The sequence below is a fragment of the Priapulus caudatus genome, unplaced genomic scaffold (assembly GCF_000485595.1).
Source record: "Priapulus caudatus unplaced genomic scaffold, Priapulus_caudatus-5.0.1 Scaffold113, whole genome shotgun sequence".
Taxonomy (NCBI): domain Eukaryota; kingdom Metazoa; phylum Priapulida; class Priapulimorpha; order Priapulimorphida; family Priapulidae; genus Priapulus; species Priapulus caudatus.
This window is the reverse complement of record NW_014577174.1, coordinates 191,345-195,914: the sequence shown is the minus strand read 5'-3', so window position 1 is coordinate 195,914 and position 4,570 is coordinate 191,345. Positions and strand designations below refer to the sequence as shown.

Below are 4,570 nucleotides of genomic sequence, written 5' to 3'. Positions count from 1 at the left end.
GTACCTAAGCTTAGCAGCATAGGCTTTACTCACATTACCTACAGTATCCGAACCGCAAATGATTACAGTACCTGCCTAGCTAGGCGTTATAAATGGTACATGCTACAGCTTTCCAAATACAAACAATGCTAGGCACCACCTAGTTATCGTGAAAAAAACGTACATACCACAGTTACCGAACCCGTTTACGACGCCAGACGTAACTGTGTGTTGTTTTCTGAAACGAGAAACAGGTATCGTGCCGGTACCTGCCTTAGCAGTCGTAAACGTACATACCTACAGTTTCCAAAGCCGTACGCGCCAGCGTGGCTGTGGAAAAGGACCAAGCGGCCAGTCGTTCGTGGCGCCACCTCGCTAAGCAGCCATAGGGTATACATACCTGTACAGTTACCAAACCCAATGATGCCAGGTTACCTGCCCCTAGCAGCGTTAAAACGTACATACCTTACAGTTACAAGCCGTAAAACGACGCCAGGCTAGGTGTGGGAACGCGGAAGCAGGTGCGGGATCGACATCGCACCACGCGCCACTCTGCTTGCGCAGCGAGCTGCAACGCCGCGCAACTGTTTCGTTAGTGCCAGGACGACACTCGACAGCCGAGCAAGCGTGCGGCGTCGCGCGTCGCCACGTTCCAAAGCGGCCGCGACGCACGCCAGCCTCACGTTCGTCACGTTCGTGCTTCGCAGCCACTCGCACTCGCCGTCCTAACGTCGCGCGCGAAAAAACGACAAAAATTAACATTCGTGAACAAGGCCTTGTTAACATGCACGGGGAGGATGAGAGCAGGAGAGAGAGCAGAGAGACTGAGATGAAAGAGCAGGGCAGAGTGGCAGAGGAGAGGGGGAGGGGAGGGAAGAGGGAGAGGGAGAGGGAGAGGGAGAGCGAGAGGCGAGCATGGAGAGCGAGGAGGGAGAAGGGAAGAGGAGAGGAGAGGGAGAGGGAGAGGAAGAGGGAGAGGAGAGAGAGAGGGGAGGGAGAGGCAGAGGAGAGGGGAGAGAGAGGCGAGAGGGAGAGCGGAGAGGGGACGAGGGAGAGGGAGAGGGGAGGGAGCAGGGAGGACGGGAGAAGGGAGAGGGAGAGGGAGAGGGCGAGAGCGGAGTAGGAGAGGGAGAGCCGGAGAGGGAGAGGGAGAGGGAGAGGGAGAGGGAGAGGGGGAGAGGGAGAGTGAGAGGGAGAGGGAGCAGGGAGAGGCGAGAGGAGAGACCGTTGGAGAGGGAAGAGGGCAGAGCGAGACGCCGGAGAGGAGAGGGGAGAGCGAATGGGAGAGGGAGAGCGGAGAGGTGAGAGGCGAGGAGGGCAGAGGGAGAGGCGAGAGGCGAGAGGTGAGCAGCGGCAGAGGAGAGCAGAGCGATGCGAGCGAGGTGAGAGAGGAGATGAGAGATCAGAGATAGGAGAGAGAGATGAGAGGACGAGAGGGAGAGAGGAGATGAGGGAGAGCGATCTGCAGATGTGAGATGAAGAGATGCATGAGAGGAGTACATGTATAATATGCCATGGTACAGCTTACACGATAGATCAACTGAAAAATTCATAGGCATTTAGAAGCGTACGCATTTATAGCAATACTATATTGCATTATCACATTAAAAAAGGAAAACATGACTGAAATTTGCCAGTCAGTAGGCAAGCCAATGCTATTACGTTTGCTTACGCTGTACACGTTACATTGCTCCTATGTCCCTTTGATTGATCCTTTATCTTGATCTCGATCTTTTAAAATTACGCATAGACCTACTTTCTTACATCGACGTCAATGCACGCACAGATCTACAGATACCGATGAACAACGCTACACAGAATTAACCGGTTTAGAGAAGGCCAGGCGGTCAAAAGGTCAGGAGACTAGCGTAACGCGCGAAGCATCTCACCTCGGACGGCTCGCCTCCAGACAGTTGACATGAGCTCCCCGGAGCACAGCGGTGCATCGTGACAATGTACACCAGGTGGCTCTCCTTCGATCGCCGACCATGCAGACGGCGGCGCCCTCTCGTTGCCACGCAGGAGGGGTGCTGTGACACAGCCCGGCAGGCTAGCGTCGAAGCAATGCACCACGAGGGCAGCTTAGCGTAGAGGCATCACTGGCTGGCCTCTCCCGCCCAGCTGCATGCAACGCCAGCGCTCGAACACCTGAAGTGCAACCGCCAACCTACTGTGTGCAATTCCGTCGCATAGCTATGAAGCAGCTTGAGTTATTACACTGTTTGACTTAGCCACTTCCAGTGACTTAATTAAATGTCGGGAGGTAAAGATAGAGAAAGATTTAATGACAAAGGCGAGAGTGTGTGTGTGCTGTGGCCGTGTGTGTGGGGGAGGTCTGAGAGAGACAGAAGAAGAGGGAGAGCAAAGCCGCGGCGCGCGCCGCGAGCGAGCGCGCGGGAAGAGAGAGAAAAAGACGCGCACGAGAGAGAGGGGGAGAGAGAGAGAGATGAAGAGGAGAGAAGAGAGAGAGAGAGAAGAACCGAGAGATGAGATGATGAGAGAGATGAAGAGAGAAGAGGGAGAGAGAGAGAGAAAGAGAGAGAGAGAGATGGATGAGAGAGGCAGAGAGAGAGAGAGCAGAGAGAGAGACGAGAGCAGAGACGTAAGAGAGAGAGCGAGAAGAGGGAGGAACAGCGAGGAGAAGAGACAGACCCCCGGTGAGATAGATAGGAGAGCCGCGAGATATCTAGACGACGAGAGCGAGAGAATGATCTGAGTGAGCTAGTGAGTGAGAGTGTGAGACGACGGAGAAGAGAGAGAAAGAGCGAGAGAGAGAAATGAGCGCGAGAAGAGAGACAGAGGCGGAGGTGGCAGAAAAAAAGAGCATGAGAGGAGAGGGAGAGGAGAGAAGAGAGTGAAAGAGAGAGCTGTAAGAAACACAAACGGACGTGTAGAATGGGTGAGGTCGCCACTGTGAAGAACACACACACAGACCACGCGTCACTCACCTTTCTGTTGCTGCCCCACGCCAGCTTCACCATCGACGGATGCTTGGTCCTCAGGATCTTGCTGTGACGCCAGCCAAACTAGGTAGAGCTTGTTGTCACGGTGTAACCGCCGGGCCAGCACGGGCCAATTCCGCTCATGTGTGTGGCGCTGCTGCCCAAAACTGCTCTCGCCGTCTGTTGGCGCCCTCCCTTGTCCGCCGCGAAACCGGTCTCCTGCCAATGCCGCAACATGAGCTATGCAACACAGCATGGGCAGCAATGCAACATCCGCGATGCAACATTAGTTACATAACATCAGCAATGCAACATCCGCAATGCAACATTAGTTACATAACATCAGCAACGCAACATGAGCTATGCAACATCAGCAATGCAACATCCGTGATGCAACATCAGTTACGCAACACCAACAATGCATCACTGCTGGCACATTGTCAGTCACAGGAACACCAATCAACGGCAAAGCCATCCACTGAGCACTATTCGTCCATAACTGAAACCGATCTGCGATTATTTCCGCAGCTTCGCACGTGAAGCAGACGCAGCGGGATGCGTTACCTGGACGGCGGCGTTGGCGCTGATGTTGACGATGACGTTGGTGTAGGAGCTGTACACCCAGACGCTGTGATCGTACCGGTCCGACAGAGACAGGGCTGCCAAGCAACAACAAACACGGTCGTCATGACAACGCGTTAGCGGCGACCGAATAGCGAGACACGTTTCAATTTCCTGCCACATTATCAACGACGTGCTGCGACTGTGGATTGCGCGTATACGAACAGCATACACAACTAGAAAGGCAGAATAATGATGTTCTATCACCTTTCTTGATCACTGATCACTGATCACTGATCTTCAGGATGTTATTACTATTCCAAGAATTTCATACAAAGCAATGATTTCCCCTACGTCCTCTGCCATTTTCCAAACGGATGTTTCTAAGATTTGGCAGATTACGGAAATTGGCGGTCGCCGTTGTTAGTTTTTCCCAAACACATATCTAAACTCTGATACTTTAGTATATCCTAAGCACAGCTAAACCATCCTACTGCTGCTACACTGAGTAATGGCTGCCACTGCTTACCTGATGTGTGGATGAATCCCCTGAGCATGATCGTGAAGTATTTTCCGATGAGGAGTTCCCGTTTGGGGGCGCCCCCTGGTTCCGAACTCTGCTTGAACTCCAGCTGCGACTCGGGAATATTTTCCACCTGTCACAGGCAATGGAAAGGTTAGAACCACGCACGCACCCACACACATACATGCACGCACACACATACATGCACGCACGCACGCACACGTGCACCCTGAAACCCGTCTCCCCATTCTCATCAATCGGTAGAGTTTTTTCTCATGCAGATATCTATTGGGGATTGTATGCAGACGGAGCACAGCACGCAGGCGTGGTGGGGCAACAGACGATCCACTCACATGCAAAGGCAGTGCCGCACTAAAGACCAGTGGAGTGGACTGGACGAAGCTAGCAGTACAGTGACACCCGGCCAACTACAGTCAACACAGACTACGTATGTGTTTGGCCTCCTACGTTGCTGAGGAATAGCTGGGGAAAAAATGACATAGGTGTAGTTGAAACGGACGGAGAATATCCGAAAAAAAGAACAATCTGTCGAAAAAAAGTCGAT

The 4,570-nt window shown here is 53.0% G+C and overlaps 1 protein-coding gene across 1 annotated transcript in view; it reads right to left on the bottom strand.

The window, feature by feature from the left end:
* LOC106805407 (multiple epidermal growth factor-like domains protein 8) overlaps positions 1-4,570 on the bottom strand; it is a 37,152-nt gene that overhangs the window by 11,050 nt on the left and 21,532 nt on the right. The window lies entirely within an intron of this gene.